General features: G+C 36.3%; 1 protein-coding gene and 1 pseudogene across 4 annotated transcripts in view; one reads left to right on the plus strand and one right to left on the minus strand.

Annotated features, from left to right (window-relative positions):
- Positions 1 to 21,596, minus strand: part of Dus1 (Dihydrouridine synthase 1) — a 144,762-nt gene that overhangs the window by 119,698 nt on the left and 3,468 nt on the right. The gene's annotated exons all lie outside the window — the stretch shown is intronic.
- LOC148956162 (uncharacterized) lies at positions 20,741 to 21,454 on the plus strand (annotated as a pseudogene).

Raw genomic sequence — 21,596 nt, forward strand, 5'->3', positions numbered from 1 at the left:
CTACCTGTTTATATACACAATTCCAGCTATGACCTGAAATTTATTTTACCGGCGTTGGCACGATTGCAACGAGCTGGAGTTGTAGATGGCGCATGGGTAGATGGTTCTTTTTCTTATAATATCATACTCAAGTCGTCTGAAAAGCTGCTCTTAGAATTCAAATGGCAAATAATAGATAACAATAAATTGTGCGTGAATAAGATCCGTTTTTTAGATTCCTTTAGCTTCTTCCCCAAATCCCTAAGCCAACTCATTGAAGTACACAAAAGTGGCGATTTTAATAATTTCCCCCTCCTTAAGCAAAACCTCATTAAACAGCGCATTCTAGATGATGAAATGTATGATTTAATAATGTGTAAGGGCAAATAACCCTAAGAGTACTACATCTCAACCACGAGGCTTTCTGAGGAACAATTGCCGTCCGTCGCTTCGTTCTACAATTAACTTTACGAGCGTCAATGCACCAGTGTTGACTATGAATTCTCCAAGAAGGTTTGAGCTCAGGGAGGTTGTAAAAATGGGTGGGATTATTGTAGATTGTTACTGCCAAGTGGTGTATTGATGTAGCTGAATATTGGGTATAATAGAACTGACAAGATCTGATGGGAATTTGAGTTGGATTTAGGTTAATATTTATCCACTCCTAATTTGGTGATGGATTTAATTCTTAAAATCAGTAAAGAGAAAATAGGCTTGATCACTGACGTGGATCAGCATCTATTTGTAGAGAAATCAATGAGGGGAGGGTACGTTTTTCATGGAGATCGTATCCTTGAAACTGATCCGACTGGACAAGACACGGGTGTAAACTCGGATGCAGTTTTCTTAGATATGAACTCCCTCTATCTGTCGGCAATGTCTCACTACTCTTTGCCGTGTGGAAATTATAAATGGCTTAACGATCCTGGTGGTTCAGATTTCCCCAACATTGCCAATGTTGAGGAGAATAGACCACGGGGATGGTTTTTTGAAATCAATGGTGAAATACCCGTGGAGTATCACGACTCGGTGAAGGATTTTGTTTTCCCGTGCATAAACAGAGCGGTGACTTGAGACATTCTGAGTCCTTAGAAAATTTCTAAGGTTGAGGATGATGGTGTGCACTGGAAACTTTCAAAACAAAAACTTATCAACGACCTTCATCCGAAAGAGAAAAATGGTGTAAATCACGTTATCTTACATTAGATGGTAACCGACGGTTTCAACATCACAAGAGTACGTACAGCCCTCCAATTTGACCAGAAATCCTATTTGAAAACGTTTATTGACAATTTTGTCGATAAACGTTCCGAAGCGAAAACGAAGGTTGAGAAGGAAATCTTTAAACTCATTTTGAACTCAGCCTTCGGTAAAATCTGCGAGAGTGTACGTAATCGAAGTCGTTGTGACGTTGTGATTGACCCAAAAGAATGTGCTCGAATCGTTGCCGATCCAAACTTCACATCATTCTCCATCATAAACTCGAATATGGTCCTCTTAAATAGAAAAAAAAATGTAATTCTAAATAAAAATATTGCAGCTGGCACTGCAATAACCGAAATATAGTAAAAACTCATGTTGTCATTTTTTTACGATGTGTGTAGGCACTAATGGCCAGGGGGAGGGAGAAGTTCAAGTAAGTTATGGGGGCACTAATTAACTTTTGCTAAAAGTAAAAACCAAGAACTTATTGGAAGATTTGGAAAAGGCGCACACATTAGCTCTCGAATGGACTTTACTAATTGGGACGAGTCCATTTACCCGGAGCTAGTGAAGCGCCAGGCCCCAAATCAGTCATTAATGATAAAATCAGAGACGGGAAGTGACTTGATTTCCAGTGGCGGTCTTGCAGGTCCGAAGGTGTACTGTGTGCAAACACACAACGAGGTAATCAAAAGAGTCTGCAAAGGGGTACCTCGACACTACGTGAATAAGAATTTTGACATGAATATATATAGAAACTGTGTGGAAAATAGTATAGTTCTAAGGGCGAAAGTCATGGCGATTCGCTCTTTAAAATTTAAAAACCACACAGTTTTAGTTGACAAAATAGCCATGTGTCCCGTGTTGGATAAAGTCTATGTGTCCGCGGATGGTGTTAAGGTACTACCCCATGGACATTATCTAACTTCTGACCGAAGTGTGTGTCGAGATTATAGACATCGCCTCGGTCGGGAAAAAATTCAATAGTAAATGGTTGGGTGGTGGGATTCTTTATTAGTAGATATTTTTTCCCTTAATTCAACATTAGTTTTTTTTCTCAACTCAGCAGTAGTTTTCCCAACTCAGCAGTTTTTTTTTATAGCAAGGTAGAGTCGTATGTTTTTTTTGTAGATAGAAAAATGTTCAAATTGTTTTTTGGCACCGTGCCCGGCCCGAGGGGGGGGGTTAAGGCCTTTGGCCGGCCGCCGCCTCACCCCTTCGGGGGGGGTGGGACCCCTTTTAATTGTGCTAAGTGCTTTTTTAGTGTTTTGTTTTTAATTTATTACGTAATAGTGCCTTTTTCATGTTTGTGTTTGTATATGTATTCATTAAACGTGTAGTATTTTTGTAGTGATGTTTTTTATTCTGTAAATAAAAGACTTGTATCATTCTTAAAAAAATGTTTTCTTGTTCTTCTCGAATCTGATTAGGGAAATTACTATTATTATTTATTGAAGGGAATGATGCAATGTACAGCCAGTTGTGTTTTGACATCGATGCAAGCTATGTATCAATTTAAAACTCCATTCAGATTGTTTCTCTGGGGACCCTGAATGTCCGGCAAGACGATACTTATAACAAAAATAATTCAAAATTGTGATAAAATGTTTATAGAAAATCCAACTAAAATTTACTATTGCTACAGTGTTTGGCAAGAATCCTATGATAGAATAAAAACTATTGCTCCAGACACGAAATTCATACATGGACTTGACATTTTAAATAGTATTGAATCAAACTCTTGGTTGATTATTGACAATCTGGCTGAGTCCATTGAAGAATGGTTTCAGGAGATGATACAATTGTTCACTGTCCGATCTCATCATCAATGGATCTCCGTAACCCTAGTTCTACACAATCTCTTTCAGCAGAGCAAGTGTATGAGAACACTTGCTTTGAATTGCACCTACTATATCATCTATAGGGTCGTTCGTCATTCCAGTTCCCTCATAACGTTAAACAGACAGGTGTATCCGGGTTAACCGAAATTCCTACTCTCGGCCTCTAATCAGGCTACCAACAAACCCTACGGATATATTCTATTGGACCTGAATCAGAACACACCCGAGGATCTGCGTGTAGTCACCGATATTTCTGATAATGAAATTACTGTATATCTGCCGGTGAACAGTAAAACAAGTCGTTAGTTGCAATCATGACACTGAAGAAACTACATGAACATCGACATTTATTCACCGTCCTAGGTAGTTCAAAACCACGACTTAGGAAGGCCATACTCAAACATGGTGTCGACAGAGAATTCATTAATCTATTATCTGAACTTTGTTCAAATACAACCGAAGGCATTGTTCAAATGTCAGAAGGTGTCAAGCAGCACATGGAACAAAATCTGTCCCTTGCAAAGTCCCTAGCATCAGTAGCACGAAAAAATAATGCAAGCGATTTTAAAAGAAAACGACTTCTTCAAGCTGGTGGTAACTTCTTTACACGTTTACTGCCAATCGTTGCAGGACTTGTAAAGAGTTTTCTCTAGAGCGAGAATGGCCCAACCCTATAAATTGACTCCAATTGAACTCGCCCTTTCGCCAAGGGAACATTTCGAGGACAATCTCAATAAATTCATTAACAATGAGACAATTGCCGACGATGAAAAATTAATTCTTTTTCAAAATGCACTTCGCCGAGTGGACAAACACAAGCCCTATCGTGAGAGACCACTCAAAGTAAATGTCATTGATCACAATAAGGAAATGACTCTATCATCATCATCATCATCATCAACAACGATAATACCAAAAGAAGAAGAAGATTCGTCTAAAGTTCTGACAAGCGTTGCAGAGATAATGCCACATTCCTATCGTGAACAGTGTAAAACACTTTTGACATATCTCAATGAAAGTGAACATGTTCAAATTGATGCTAATGGGAATCAAGTTGTAATCCATGGCAAGACCTATATTCTACTTGATTTATTATCATATTTAGTCACGAATCGTAAAAGACTTGTATCATTTGACAGTCACCTGCATACATTTTTAAACTCATCAAACTTTCCCAAAAGCCTTATTGCCAATAAACATATTTTAAAACAATTCAAGGAATTTAGTCAAATATCAAAAGATGTTTTTCAATCATTTTTGGAAAATACTAGCACGCCAAGTGGAAATGATTTGACAAGAGTTATGAGTTGGGGAGTCAAGCGAAGACGTCTTAACATCACTGCATACCCCTCACCATCACCTGTTAGTATGCAAATGGGCAGTGGACACTTCTCTACGTGTTTACGTTCAAAATGGTTGAAACATTGAAACATGTTTATGAGAATATTGGTACAGTGGGAAGTTTAAGTTCACCCACCACACTTGCTCATGTCACTGGACTTGAAAAGAATCGGGCGGTAAAGTATCTGCAGAATGAATCAAGTTGCACTCTACATCGTAATCGTAGAGTTCGTGGTAATCACTATCGAAAAACTAAAGCCTTTTTCCCATTACAAATACTACAAGCAGATCTTTTGACTCTGGATGAGATTCAACGACGTCACAATCACCCCTACAAGTACATTCTACTTGCAATCAGTGTTTTTAGTCGCTATGCATATGCTGTTCCACTGCGGTCAAAGAGCGGTGATGAAGTTGCTAAAGCTCTTGAAATCATCCTTGGACAGGATTGCTATAAGAAGATTCAAACGGATCGGGGTAGTGAATTTGTTGATCCCCATGTAAAGAAGGTTCTACTGAAATATAATACAATCCTCAATCATAGTCATAGTCCAATAAAGGCAGCATTGGCCGAACGGCTGATAAGAACTATTCGACTTTTAATTTCTAGATATTACACTTTGAAAAATACTGCTGCTTTTATTCATGATTTGGATACAATCATGTTGATTTATAATCAACGTCCACATCGATCCCTGTCCAACTCAACCCTGTCAGAAGTTCATTATGATGTCAATACATTTGACACTTTTCTTAAACAGTATTCCAATGGTTGTGGTAATGAGAAGAAAAAGAAGAAGTTAAATATGTGTGATACAATCCGAATCAATTGAACTACTAATGCTTGTGAAAGGGTAATTACTTATGGTCCACTGATCATTTTAAAGCCTCCACACTCTTGGACACTACACATATAACTTATCGTGCACGTGACATGAAAGGTGATGAGAGTCTTGGCAGCTTTTATGATTATGAATTACAAAAAGGTAAAAAACACTGGAATCTATCAGATTGAAAAGATATTAAAGATTCGTACCCACAGGGGTATGGAACAGTTGCTTGTTCGTTGGCTAAGATACAACTCTGATTTTGATTCTTGGATCAGTGCTGAAGATATTGACAATGTCCAATGATTTTTATGTAACGTTTATGTCCAACGTCTCCGACCCTCTCTACAATGATTTGAATAAAACTAGTGATTTTTGGACGAAATTCTTCCCCGCCATCAAATTCGATGATGGAAAGTATGAAGTGGCTCTTGTCGACTGCATTCTCAAGAATACCTATGATATTCTGAGAAAGGATCGTGTGTATAGGATAAAAGTTATACTATTCGATTGGTCACTCTTTGTCGAGGATGAATGGGATGAAGCACTTAAATCTTGTGAATATCCTGATGTTACATTGAGATATAAAGAATATGATACTATGACGGATTTGTGTCGTGCAATCAATAGAAAAATCTCATATCGTAGGAATGGTACCTTCCATTTTAATTATTCAATGGAACATCATAGGATTTACAATACCTCACCCGTTGACACTGAAATGATTCATCTCAATGATAATCTGAGAGATGTTCTTGGCTTTAAACATAATATGATCAATGGGAAAAACGCTGGAGCTGCTAGAGCGATGAATCATGTTATTTTCGCTGATTTTCCACCTGGTTTCGCCTCGGACTCTTGTATATTTCCTTATGCATCCTTTGTGGAAATATCGAGAGTTGGTAATTCAAATGTCCCCCTTTTACGTGTTCTAGAACCAAAAACAACCCATGATCATGTTCATCACTATAATATAAAGCATCTTCTGTATATTCTTGTAAACACTTCGTATTCGGAACTCTGTCAGCTAACACAAAGAAGTGAATTAGGTGATCCACTAGCAATAACAAAAGGTTTGGCCGTGATTACATATCATTTTTAACCCATTCGGCAACAACAACAAAATGTCTAATAGAAAAAATGTATTTGCATGCCTTGATATTGATTGCTATGTTACTGCTGTCCAACCACGACAATTGGGTCATGGAATGGACTATTATAAAGGCCGTTCGTCAACGTCGGGCTATGGTCTTGGCAGTTGGTTTGCTAAGCAGTTTCGCTCTGCAATACCGCTGGCTGAAAAATATATTGCGCCGGTTGCTGCAGATTTTGCATCCTCTAGGCTACACGATTGGGGGGATGGTAAAGATTTTAAAGAAAATGTTTCGAAAAATCTCAGGTCCAGCGCACGATCCCTTGGCGAGCGATTGAAACAAAGTGGAAAAGGTTTTAAAAAGAGCAGAAACATCACATCACTCATCAGTCTCTACTCAGGTCAGAAGCGAAAGACATCATCACTCTTGTCAAAGAAAAGTAAGAAAAAGAAACCAAGAAGAAAAATAGTTAGATCGAAAAGGGATTTCTTTTCCTAGATGGCATATCTACCCCACAAGGAATCTCTTCCCACTGTCACCACATCTCTAAATCTTGTCAATGCAGAAAGTGTTGATGTCAGTGTAAAACACGGGTACTATGAACAATTCTATCCACAGCAACCCCTCTCTGAAAACATACATTTTCAAATTTATTCCAATGAAGACTACTTCATAGAATTGTCAGCCATATTTATCTATTTAAAGGCTGTGGTGACGAAGAAGATTGATCATTCACCTCCCTCCAACTTTGTTGGACTATCTTATGAAAAAGGTATACTACACAATTTATTTAAACAAATAGGTGTCTACATAAATGGAACACTGGTGAGCACCAGCAACAATCTATCAAACTATGCTAGTTACATACAATGCATGTTGATGACTCTAATGGCATATAACAAATTGAGAGGTCTACCAATGGGCTATGACTATAGATCAAATTTTGATACTGACGGTGAGCTCACTTCGGCAGTGAGCAAGGACTATCATTTACTTGGTAGACTTAATCATGAAATATTCAATATATCCCAATGGATGCCACCCAATATTAAAATTGATATAGAGTTACAACTTGCACCGTCCAATTTCGTATTGAGAAAAACACTTGATGCAGCACCCGATGCTAATGTCAATCTAACTTCAGCAATACTTCATGTACAAAAACAATAGGTTATAAATTCTATTGCTTTGGCAATTGAAAAACTAAGAGCCTCTGGAAATAATATCAGACTGCTCGTTCCTCACACAATCGCCAATCAACGTCATATTGCCACTGGATCAAGTACCTACACCGATTCTTCCTTTATCAATGGTGAAATTCCATTAAAACTCTCCTTGGCTTTTTTAAAAAGTGCCAGTGCCATTGGATCGTGGACAAGTTCTCCACATGAATTTGACCTGTTTGGACTCTCCTGTGCTGTAAATAAAGTAACTGAATCTCCTCTCTAAAATTTTTTCTTTGATAAATGCTATTGGACCTTATGCTGATTGGCAATGTAATTCCTGTATTTAAGCTATATACTAATTGAGAATGGTATAACCTATTCTATGCTTACAAAAAGTCTTGGTATCATTATTTTGGCCTTGTTTGTTACTCACGATATGAGTATTGTCCGAACGGATACTGTACGTTTGGAGTGTATCTTTGACAAACCATTGACAGAGACTGTAACATTAATCTCACTCAATCAATTTGAAACCTTCTGGGAAATTACCCCCGATGGTAGTGTTCTTTTAGACTTCGCACCATGAACACCAATCAAATAATCAATGTATTTAATATGGATCCTTTTATGTCCAAATACAAATCCTATTGTATACCCTCAGATTTCTTTGATTATATTCCTACTGTTAACAAAACCATTATCATTGTTAATAGTAGTCCTTCGACTGTGCAGACGGGTCATTGACTATGCATCTATCAAACAGCAGAGAATATAGAATTTTTTGATCCTCTTGGTCTGCCATATGCATTTCACAAACCACACATCAAAAACTACCTTGAAGGAAGTGGGAAGACAATTATTCAAAATTAGATGCGAGTACAAGATTTATCGACATATGCATTCTACACACCACACATCAAAAGGTGTGGTTTTCGTGCACGAAAAGCTGTGGTTTTCGTGCATTACTTTATTTCATTTTTCGATCTCGTGACTACTTTCAGTGAATATATATATATATATATATATATATATATATATATATATATATATATATATATATATATATATATATATATATATATATATATATATATATATATATATATATATATATATATATATATATATATATATATATATATATATATATATATATATATATATATATATATATATATATATATATATATATATATATAGCATATATGTATATATATATATATATATATATATATATATATATATATATATATATATATATATATATATATATAGCAGAAAAAAACATTAAAACAAGTCAATCACAGCTGATCCCAGCATTGTGACTGCTATAAATAGACTAATTAGCACAAATTTTTTTTTTGAAGTATAGTAAAATAAACCATTTTTTGGTTTGAAATGGAAAATAAAACATATGGATCAACCTAATTTTTTGTCTGATTTATAATGAAAACTTCAATAGCAAAAAAGAGTTTCAACTTGGCAATTTCCTTGTTTCTAGGAGAGGTGTTCAGAACACACACATAAGTTTTTAATTTGTTTTCTATTATGATGATTATATTACATGGTCAATGTACTTTTCTAGGCAATGGTTCCAGTGGCGTAATTTCATCAAAATCCTAGGGAGTGGGGGCAAAGTTGGAGCCAATTTTCCCGAATCAAGTGAAAATGATAGTGAAAACTGAAAAATTTGTCATATATTACCATAAAGACAAAGATATACTAAAGAAAACTGACCTGTTTCTCTGGATACTTGAATTACACAGACTTATCTTAATTTTCACAAGATTTCTTGCAGAGACTAAGTTTCAGCTGGGGGGGGGCAACTGATGTCTGTGGGGGAGGGGCAAACATGAGTCTGGAGGGGGCCACCCCCCCCCCCCCCATCCCATTCTCCATAGCAAATTACACCCCTTAATGGTTCCATTCTTTTAGAAAATTTTTCAACAAACCTTCAAACCCCTAATGAGCAGGCGTGTAGCTCTAGCATTTTTATTGGGGGGCAAGAGGGCCTTCATTTGGAGAGTCATGGGCAAGGGCTATATAATAATTTTGTCTCCAAATTATTCCTCCACCCCCAAAACAATACCACTGCTAATGACCCATATTTTGTGTGTGTTTTGCTTTATCACTGCCATCAAAATGGATGCCTTTCAATTGTTATTTGAGTTCTTAGGATAGATTAAAGTCACAATGACTAGATCTGGGCTAGAACATGTATGCAACAGCATATTGAACTGAAATTTTCTCAAACCTTCTTTGAAATTAACTAAAAAAAAACTTCCCGAAAAAGAAGTTTTTCAAAGAAAAGTAAAGGCCATTTTAAACTTAAGATCAGCAGATACATGTGCCTGTTAAAATTCAAACTCAAAACAACCAGAAATTACTATTAAAGAATAAATGAAACCCAAAACGATCAGAAATTAAATAAACAATCATAGCAAAAAACATACAACAAGTAATAATGTAAATGAATAAATAAATGTTAAAACCAGTGAAACTTAAATTGAATACGCAAATCAAGCTTGAAAGAAACAAAAATCACTACAAACAAGAGTTAGGGTATCACCACCTTCTCTCACTGCAAAATTCTAAAACCTTTTGCGTCATTGGCGCTTTACTGAAAACTGTATGTGTCTTAAACAGTCTAGGAAAGTATAAACAAAATAAAATTGAATATTTGATATACGGTATATAATGATATTAATTGTTGAAAGATCCATCAGTTCAAGATTTTACTTCACTGTATTTTTGTTTTCATTTTCAATGCTGTTAGAACTGGAAAAGAAAATATTTGTAATATAATTCGTTTTCAGTGGAGTGCCAATGACGCAGTAGGCTCTAGGTTTTTACAGTTAAGGAAGAGGGCAGTATCCAAGCTCTTGTTTGTAGTGAAACTATATTGGTCTTGAACAACTTTAGAAAGAACTAATAAATTAAACTGAATATTTGATGTATAATGATATTCATTGCTGAAACCTTATCAGTTCAAAATTTTACTGCAACTTTAATGTTTATATTCAATATTAAGTGCAAAAGAAAACATTTGTAATATGATTTTTTTTTTTCAGTAAAGCGCCAATGACGCAGTAGGTTTAAGACTTTTACAGTGAAAGAAGGAGGCGATACCCAAACTCTTGTTTGTAGCCTGGAGACTTTTGTTTGTTTCAAGCTTGATTTGCATATTCAATTTAAGATTCACTCGTTTTAAGATTATTTATTTTTTTATATTAGTATCTATTGTATGTTTGTTTGCATTGATTGTTTATTTAATTTCTGTTTGTTTTGGGTTTCATTTATACTTCTATACCATTTTTTTTTTTTAAGCTTGGTTTGCATATTCAATTGAAGCATTACTCGCTTTAAGATGTATTTATTCCTTTTTATTATTACTTGTTTTATGTTGTTTTTTTTTGGCTATAAGTATTTAGCTAAAAATAGCTAATTTAAAATTTTGAATAGCTAACTAAAAATTTTGAATAGTTAACTCTAAAGGGGTGTGGGGGGCTAGTTGCCCTTTGATCTCTTTTGACTTTTAAAAAAGTGAGCTAGAACTTTCAATTTCCAATCAAATGAGCCCTCTCTGAAATTTATATGAACATCCCTTCCATAAGAGCCATTTATGCCCCCAGGGCATAACTTACAATGACAACCCCTGAGCCATGGGGGGTTGTGTCAACACCAGTTTTGTTATCTGACTTTTTAACTATTTTTAACAACATGTCGTATCTCAAAACTTTTGTCTGATACATTTGGGGAGAAAAGGGCAGGCGGGACTAGCTGCCCGCTGATCACTTTTGATTCTTAAAAAATGAACTAAAACTTTCAATTTCCAAACAAATGAGCCGTCTCTGAATAGGGCATGACATACAACACCTGCCCCCAAGCCCTGTTTTTTTTTTTTTTTATACAAGGAAATTTTGTTATCGGACCCTTGAACTATTTTCAACAAAATGGCTATCTCAAATTTTGTATCTGATGTATTTGGGGGAAAAGGGCATGGAAGTGGAGGGGGGGGGGGTAGCTGCCCTCCAGTCACTTTTGACTCTTAAAAAGTGAACAACAACTTTAAATCTCCAATCAAACGAGCCCTCTGTGAAGTTTATACAAGCATCCCTTCCATAAAAACCACATATGCCCCCAGGGCATAACTTACAATGCCTGCCCTGGGGGGCTGTGTTGGCACTGGAGTTTTTGTTATCTGAACTTCAAACTATTTTTAAAAAAATGTCTTTCTCAAATTTTTATATGATGCATTTGGGGGAAAAAGTGCAAGGGGAGGGGGCTAGCCATGGGTGTAGGGAAGGGGTGGGGGGGGGACAGGGGGGCAGCTGCCCCCCTAGAACTTCAAATCTACGATAGATATTAGCGAGAACTTTTCGTATGTTGGATGTTACCTGGTAGATGGTTAAAAAAGCTAGAAATAAACAGAAATTTCCGAATATCGTTTGCGATATCAACATTTACGTTTCGATCTTCAATATTGATTTTCGGTCCGATATATAGATAGGAGACTGGCTCACGATCGGCTGATTTTGACTTGTTTAATTCTCCATGAATTGATTCAAGCGATAGGAAGTTGCTGAGCATGCCAAAGCAAAAATAACTCATTCAATACCATCCTTGAAAAAGACAATTAGATATACTCCGCCATTTTTCAACCTGGATGCCTCTCTATCCAAGTTGTCAAGAGTGCCAAACCTGGGCCACCCCGGCACTGGTTCGGTCGTTTCTGGCTTACGTTTGGCCACCGGACAAAAGAAAAAGAAAAGTGACCAGGGGAACATTAAAGCTTGTTTTTCGGCTATAAAATTAAGAAAGAGTATGGTCAGCAGAAAAAACTACAAAATGAATTTGACTAAGGTTTAAAAAAAAACTAAAGAGTATTAATTTCAAATTATACATTGACTGATCAGCACCAAAAGTAAGCCGCTCCGCTAATCTTGGTGTTCCAGCTGCCAGTGGTTGCAATTTTACTTCAACTTCTGTCTTTAAGACACAATCCATCTCGTCAGTTAGCGCAAAGTATCTTGCTCCAGTCTCCTTCCAAAAGTGGACCTTAAATTCTTCAGTTGCTACTTTTTGATAATGACAGTATTGTGAACAGAATTTCCTTCTTGCTCTTCAGCTCAATCAGAAAGTAATCACGAGCCTTGACTTTCTTAGGGTCAAAATAGAAGTTGCTGGTAGGGGGCATATCTTCAACGTCTATGCTGGAGTCTAAAGAGTTGTTGTATACAGGATCATCTACGTCAGAATCGACACTTTAACTGTAACTCTTGTTGCGAGAGACACGCCTTTTGCTTTTTAGTCTTTTGACTTGTCTGACTTTCTTCTGTTCCAGGACTAGGGCTTTTTGGCAGATACAGCTTTTATCCTAGCAGTAATGCATTCTTTCATGGGGGTGTCAGTGAGCACATCTGACTTTTTCATATTTTTTTCCTGTTGATTTTTGGGTTTGACTTGATTGATAAAATGCTGCAAGTAAAGCAAAGAATGAGAGGCAGTCATCCAGCCAGAAGTATTTTCTGAGTTGATCGTGATGGTTCCTGGTAAAGTTCCCCTGAGTAAAATTTCCGGACACTGTTTTTGTGGGGAAATAAGTAGAGGAGGGACTGTGTTCCCAACACATTAAAACTAGCACAAATAGTGGTCAACTGACCTCTTTCTGCTGACGTGACCTTTCCTACTTACTTCTGGCCTCGCTGTGCAATGATTTTACCAGGCTTGTGGATTTTTTCAGACCTGATTCGTCAAAACTTCAGATGTCTTGTGGTCTGAACATGTGTTTATATAGGCCTCAATCCAGGTTGTTAAAGGAAGCTCCTACACTGTGACAGTTGAAAGCAGTTGTCCGTCATAGACTTTTTGGCGTTCTTACTGATAGAGTTTTAAGGCAATCCATAAAACCATGGTACCCATATTTACCTGTAATTCCTCCACTGTCTCCACTGCCTTTGCAGTTCCGTTATCGGGTACTTTTATGCTCTTAATAATGGCATAAGTGTATGCAAATTTACACGCTTCTAGGGGAATACAGTCGAAATCATATCAGCTATCGTTTTCAAGTAAGTTTTTAGTCTTTTTTCTTGTTCCTGTGTAAATAATTATCATATGTTGTAACAGGGTGTAGAGAAACTCAGGTCCAGACTTTTTAGAGGGATATTCAGCTTCAGCGTTCCTCTAGGGACACCCATGGTACTTCCAGAGAATCCAACTGACTTCTTGTAGAATAAGACAGAAAAAAATATTGTATTATTTTTTTCTCGATCCCAGTCACCTTCCTTCCTTTTCTCTTCTGTTTTAATTTTAATTACTTTATCTTGAATAAAATTTAACTGGAAAGAATAAAATTTACTTTACCTACTGTTCTGACAGGATTAAAACAACGCCAGAATTAACACAGTTTCGGCTTTTAAGCGTGCCTTCAACCTTTAAATATGCTGTTTACACAGCTTTTACAAGCATAGCCCAGTTTTGGACACCTTGGTACGGCATGCCGAATTTACCCTGGGTATTGTGACTGAACATGGAATTTCACTATCCCACAGGATGAAAAAATACTAACAGCAAACTGGTGAAGATGGCACGTCTCGGAAGCTGCCAAAAACAGGCAAATAATAAGAGAATACAATGTTAGTTTACAACGCGAGTTTTCTAGTATTCGTTATTAGGCGTAGGCTTTCAGACAAAATTGAACAAAATTCCAGAGTTAATCACCATAAAACCGGATCCAATCTGATATTTTTGGTAAAAGTATTAATTAAGGTCAGACATTTTAAAAACATCCACTGCCATCTGTTAGAGCTTTTATAATCCACCAGAAGCCCCATAGGTTTTTATATTGAAACTGTTTTCTTTGGCTAAATGTGGGCCGGTTTCCCATATACCAATTTTGATATATAATTTTGCCCAACTGTAAACTTTTGAATTGAATTCTTAGAAGAAGCTGTTATCTAACCATAATGTGATTTGTGTCAAATCGCTTTTTTGGTATTTATGTTTTCTTGAAATTGGAAGTAGGATAGTGGGTCTCTTATATTATACTGTTGCAGGAAAAGTAGAACATGGAAAATATTAAAGGCCGAGTTTTAGTGAAATATAGAATGACTAGTTTCTAAAGACCTATATTCAAAGGACCTCAGGAAGTATTAGTAAGATCCCTACCCCATCCATCACAGAAGCGGCTGTCCCCCTCAACACAAGATGCTGCCTAAGCCCATGGGGCTAGCTTCCTCTGTTCTCATTTGACTTATAAAGAGTGAACTAGCACTTTCAATTTCCAATCAAATGAGTCCTCTCTTAAGATTATACAAGCATCCCTTCCATATGAACCTTATATACCCTCAAGGCATAATTTAAAATGTCTGCCCCTGAGCCCTGGGGGTTGTGTTGACATCAGAATTTTGTCATAACTATTTTTAACAAACTGGCTATCTAAAATTTTTTATAAAGGGCATGAGGGGAGGGGGGCTAGTTGCCCTCTGATCTCTTTGGACTCTATAAAAGTGAACTAGAACTTTTAATTTCCAATCAAATGAGCCCTTTCTGATGTTTTTACAAGCATCCCTTTTATATGAACCATATTTGACCCCAAGGCATAACTTTGTTGAACCCAGAGTCTTTGTTATATGATCTTTGAACTATTTTTAACAAAATGGCCATCTAAAAATTTTTATCAGATATATTTGGGGGAAAAAAGCATGAAGGGGGCTAGTTGCCCTCTGATACTTTTGACTCATAAACAGGGCATTAAAACTCTCAATTCTTAATCAAATGAGCCCCCTTTGAAGTTTATACAACAACCCCTTCCATATGAAGTGCCTCTTGAAAAAATAATAATAAATAATAAAACATTGGAGCCATATGGCCTTTACTATAGGCAATGCTATAGTGTTGCCTCTGATGTGTGAAGAAAGTGTAGTTGTGTTGTCATGATGGAATAGGATTACACAATTGAACACAATCGAAGGAGCAGCTGGCAGTTCTCATTAGTTACTTTTAAATGGCAAAGTGAAAGAAAGAGCTTACTCTTGGGTCTTTATATATGGAGCAACTTGATGCTGAGAGTCTATCTTTTTCACTGACAATAAAGCATAGAAAATGAAACTCAGTAGGCCATGGGCTATACATAAAGAACTGAAGCTAACTTAGAATTACACAACAAGAAGTCCCTGGGATCTCTGGTTGAATGGAGGCTTAATACAATCCCAGGCCCATTTTGGTCACAACATAACTTTCAATACTTGCATTAATGCCTAAAAATATTATACTAGGCTAGCCTATTATGGGGAGGCAGCCCATAATGGACAACCTAGCTAAGAAGAGGATTTTCAGCCCAAAAAAGCTCACAAAAAGCTAATGCTGTGTTGTTTGCTAAGTAGCAGTGTTTTCATTCTAGGGATTTTTCCCCTATAATGGAGATTTTTTAGGTCTTTTAGGGGCAAACTTTTTCATTCAGGGATTTGGGGATTTTAACAAGTCTTCTGCATTTTTTTTTTAGGAATTTCTAGGGTTTTGGCCCTAGAAGATCTTCTTCCAACCCAAATAAAGAAAATTGACAGAAGTAATTTTTTTTTTTCCATTTTTCCAGAAAGCTGATAGTCTGAACACACCATAAAGTGAGTTAAGGATCTTTAGCGCAGTCAATTTGGAAGTTCATTATGTTTGAATTATTGCCTCTGCTGAATAGAGCGTCCTAGAAGACAACAATAACAACTAAATTGACCTAGAAGTCAAGAAAATAGGGTCCGAAATTCTTTCAACACTACTAATAATTTGAAGAAAACCTGGTAAAGGTGCAAATTAGGGACCCCTGCCGTCAAAGGTGCAGAGGTACTGCTCAATTAAACCAGGACATGCAGTAAGAAAATAATGGTTTATATCCTGCTTCTACTGGACAGCCCTCTGCACCTCTAGAGCACATTAGACTGAATAATCTATAGTAATAAATGAGAGAAATCCCTTTTTTTTGTCAGAAATCCCTTTTCTGCACTTTTACCAAAATATTGGTTAGTTATCCAATAAGAGCAATTTGTGTGTTATTTTCATTAAAACTTCTCTGCCTTCTCCTATTTCCACAGCATCCCTGCCTCATTCTGATTCTTGATAATTGCACTACAATCTTTAGCTGCTGCTACCCTCTAATGACACCAAATATTGAATAAATTGGGGATACCAGGTGATCTGTCACCTTTTGTTCTTTCAATAGTATCATGACTTTCTTGTCAATAAGGAATGATTTCATTTACAAGATGGTTATTTTAAGGTGATTGAAAGCCAGTTGATACTCATTGATATCCCCTTGGCTGCTGTACTACATATCTATAAAGTTGTCATATGAAATTAGGTTACATTACTTTGCTTAAAAAAATGAACTTGAGAAAAGACAAAATGGAACAGCTACTATACGTAAAAATCTACCAAAAATGTCAGTCTCTTTTGTTCCTTAGTGGTTCTCAGTCACAAGAGGCAAAATGCTTTCCTTGAATTTCAAAAGTTCTACCAAGGTGACATGCATAATATTCTGCAGTCTTGGCAGACATGATGGCTTTTAGTCAAATCTGCTGTGGACAGAATTTTGGAACAATTGGATGCTTTTAGCACCTACTGCAGACTTCTACTAGTTGATGATCCAATACAGCTAGCTCAATGAGCGTGTATACACAAATCTGAACCCAGTCATGAAGTACATGTTTGAATGTGTTTCCTTTGCATTGGGATTTCTTACTGAATTCAATGTAGCTTTTCAAGTTGACAAATCACCATTTTATCGCCTGAAACTAGAGACTGAATCTCTTTTCAAGGAATTGTCTTTGAGCTACATAAAGAAGGACTATGTGATGTCAACAAGTGCATTCCAACTCAATGAGGATGACCCAATTGTTTACCTTCCCCTCAAAAGTATTTATTTGGATCCAAATGGGCAGAATTCTCTCTCGGGGCTAAAATCAGATCTTGGTGTGCCCCAAGACACAGTTGAAAAGATCCTCAGAGCTGCACAATCTTCTTACATTGAAGCTGTGTAGCAGTTCCAAACTCAATTTCATTTCAACTTTTACATTTACAAATATGCAGAAATGGTTGACTCTGTATCAGCTCAGTCATTATGACCTGATTCTCTCCAACCCTTCATTCAAAAATAGGGGAGATTATCATGGGATGGAAACAAAGTTGAACAGGAGTGGATGAAGCCAAGTCTTATCAATGTTGAAAATATTGAAAAATATGGATGCATTTATCTACTGGTGTTTATTTTTATTTTTTTTTTTTGAAGAAAAGCTCTTCCAGAACCAAGCAATACAAAAACCTAAAATTGGCAGTAATATTTGTGCTTTCTCTTCCTTTCTCCAATGTTGTTGTTGAAAGATTTTTCAGTGCAGTAAAAATCATAGACCAACAGACACAACAAGCTTATAACAAAAATGTTACATGGGATTCTTAAAACAAAACATAGTATGAAGCAGGACCAATAAAGTACCCCTTGGATTTGTGGAGAAAGCAGCTACTGCTCAACATGAAAAGAGTCAAGGCTTCAGCTACCATCAGAAAAAAGGAAGCAGATGCTGAATCTGATTCTGACTTAAAGTTGGTTTTTTACTGTCAATATAAATGTATTCTGAGGCAACTGATGGATTTTTCATATTGATGTGACAAGCAGTATGGCCTTCTAACCCAAATTACCAAAAATAACCATATAAAATAAATATTTATTTATTTTCACCACCATATCCACTGAGCTGCTGATGCAACAAATTAAGCCCTGATTGGTTATACATAGCAGAAAAAAGATATACATAGCAACTTTCTATCCTTAAGTTTCATATTTTCAGTCACCTTTTGACAGATCCATCAACAGATAACTTTTTCTTCTTGTTTTTCATTCTTTTTTTAACTTAATCACAACTCAATATAAAAACAAGTCAAAACATGTTAAAATAAAAATAATGCTTGAAAAAGCAACTGGTTGGATATCATTCATGCCAATCCACCTCACCAATTCAAATAAAACTAGGTTGCAAAAATAGTAATAGACAAAAAAAAATAATGGCAAAGAAAAAGAAAGAAATAAAATATTTACATGGCCTAGAATCCAAAATCTGGCACCAGAATCTATAAATCAAAACTGAACTTAACTAGTAAATAAATACAAAAGTATTGTTTTAAACCTCAAAAGAAGATATTTCGGTACAAGTAAAACGTCTTGAGTTGCAAAATAAGTTGTATTTAACAAATGCTATTAAAAGTCAGCATAGCAAGGCTTTACTAATGACTTTGAAAGAAGTCAGAAAAAGGGGAAACTTATAGGGATTTTGGTATTGAACATTGGGACTTCTAGGGATAGCCCTATTCTATTAGCCTTTAAGGGATTTCCAAAAATTTGAAGTGGAAACACTGCTAAGTAGGCTAATAATTTCCTCAAGGGTAAAAGTATAGATTAGGGGCTATTGAGAACAAAACATGTTAAGAAAACAATTCTTGCTTCATAATATGCAGAATAAGTGCCACAAACATATTTTGCATGCAGTTCCCCTTATGATTTACCTCCCCCCTAATGTGCAAATGTACAGCCCAAATTATATAGACTGCCATCTCTCTTGTTTTCTGGTTCTTGTTTTGTCATGGTTGGTTCTAACTTACAAGTAAATGGGCTGAAACAACAGATGTATTGGGAGAATAAATTGGAAATATATCATTTTGGCTAGCCTATAGGCTATATTTGAACATTAAGGGGATTGGGGGTAAAGTGTACTGGGGCTGCATGAAAAATGTGTTGGTAAATTTTTCATTATTCATGCTATTGACTTACAAATAAAGTAAACATACTGCTCGATGCCTTTTTTTATGCTCTTTCCAAATATAATAATCATTTTTGTTGGAAATGAATTTTTACCCCCACACCTATATATACCAATTCAGGGTATATATTTGCACATTAGGGGGGTGGGAGTAAATTTTATTTCTGATGTAAATGAGAGGTAAGATTAAACTTTCCCCCAACCCCCCTAATGTGCAAATATACACCCAGAATTGGTATATGTGTGTGTGTGGGGGGGGGGTAAAATTCATTTCCAACAAAATTGATTATTAAATTTGGAAAGAGCATAAAAGGGCATCAAATGGTATCTTTGCTTTTTTTGTAGGTCAATAATATGCTATGAATAAAAAACAAATTACCAATGTGTTAAATACAATTACTCAACATATTATGAAGTAATAAGAATTGTTTTCTTAAAATAATTCCAGTAAAATTCTACTTTAGCTACTTTTGACTGTCTTGGAATGGGGTTAGGTTAGGAAAATTTCAGGGATGGGTCTACAGGCCAAAGTATGTCCCAGAAAGGTAGGCATATTTTTGAATACCTAGGCTACCCCCACTCCTCTTCTCTCTCTAGAGGGTCCTGAAATTTTTTTGCGTCACAGGTCAATATCTATTTAAATTTTGACAAAAAAATATATTACAATAATTTTTTATTACCATTTTTATTGTTTCTGATTTTGCTTCAGAAGATGTAATTCCAATTATCTGAGTAGAATTTTAAGCCATATCAATGTTTTATTTCCAAAATTTAGGGGAATGTATTTGCATGCCAAATTTTCTTGGTGAGTTAGCTCTGACAGTAAAAGCTTGCTTTATTGCAGAGAACTGAAAATTGAGAGAATATTGACATTACCCATCATGTCTGTAGTTTAGAATGCCGCCCAAAACCAACAATAAAAGAATATGGGTAAGTCCTAGAAAGAACAAGGATGAATGTGGTAGTTGTCAGGTACAACTTGATGAACAGTCTTCAACCTTATCATGTGACAGTTGTGATAAATGGTTATGGACAGAGTGCATTGGGATCTCACAGTCAGAATATGTACTGTTCCAAAAAATGACTGATAGACTCATGTGTGAATGGTTTTGCCCAGTTTGTAAGGTTAGTGGAAACACCAGTCTAGGCTCAGACACCATCCAAAAGCTAATTGAATCAAATGTCTCAAAAGCTGTAACTGCCTTGTTTAATCAGTTCCAAGTAGATCTCAAGCAAGAACTAGTAAACAAGAATAGTAGGATCTTGAACTTGGAAAGTGATGTCACAAATAAATGTTCCCTAACTGAGGTGGAAACTAAAATAGAAGACATAGTTAAAAGTAAGCTGAGCCAGTCTCATAGTGACAGTACAAAGAAGTTTGAAAGTGACGTGAGAAATATTATTCGTGAGGACAGAGAAAGACAGAAACGTCAGCTTAACAATGTAGCATATGGAATACCAGAATTGTGTGAAGAGGCTGCTGACATCCAAATGTTTATTCAGGACCATCTTGCCCAATCATACAACCTGCCCTCTGTCAAGATCCTGAAACCACAGCAACTTGGAAACAATTCTCCAAAACCAAGTGACCACCCTAGGCCTGTTCTTTTCCTCACAGACAGTTACAAGGTTAAAAAGGAGATTGTAAATAAATCAAGAGAGCTGAAGGGGAATGTGCAGTTTCACTCTGATTGCACAAAAGCAGAAAGAGAAAAGCAAAACCTGAATCAGACTTCAAAAAACCAGAGAGTAATGGAGCATTGACTCCATCATCCACTGAAATAACCCAAACTGTAAATAGTTCGTTTTCTAGTAGTATTAGTATTGATGATGATATTAGTGATGCTTTTTATTCTTGCTCAGGCTGTAGCTCAACAAACACAAGTTATAAAAGTTTACCAAAAGCAATACACAATAACAACCCAGTCAGGGGAAAGAAAGTGTTGAAACTGTTTTACACAAACATTGATACATTAACAAAAAAGTTTCCGGTACTGAAATTGGCAGCCACCACTGAATATTATGATATACTGTGTATTTGTGAACTGACCCCCACAAACTCAAGCAACCCACTGTCAGAAAACCATATCAGGAAACCCGGATATTGCCTGTTCTCAAATTAACCCCAGGAGAGGCACCGCCATCCACACAAAGGAAGGAATACAGGTTAGAGATTTATCTTTCAATCATGATTATTCCCCATGACTTGAGAGTGTTTTGGTCAGTATTATTAATGAGGGAAAATCATTACTGATAGAAATCACTAATAATCCAGGATTGTTAGTGAACACTGAGTTCCTCCCCCCTATTGGTGCCAGCAACCACGTCTGTATATGCCATGACTTGC

The sequence above is a fragment of the Artemia sp. Qi Xiang Cuo genome, chromosome 1 (assembly GCF_049724085.1).
Source record: "Artemia sp. Qi Xiang Cuo chromosome 1, ASM4972408v1, whole genome shotgun sequence".
Taxonomy (NCBI): domain Eukaryota; kingdom Metazoa; phylum Arthropoda; class Branchiopoda; order Anostraca; family Artemiidae; genus Artemia; species Artemia sp. Qi Xiang Cuo.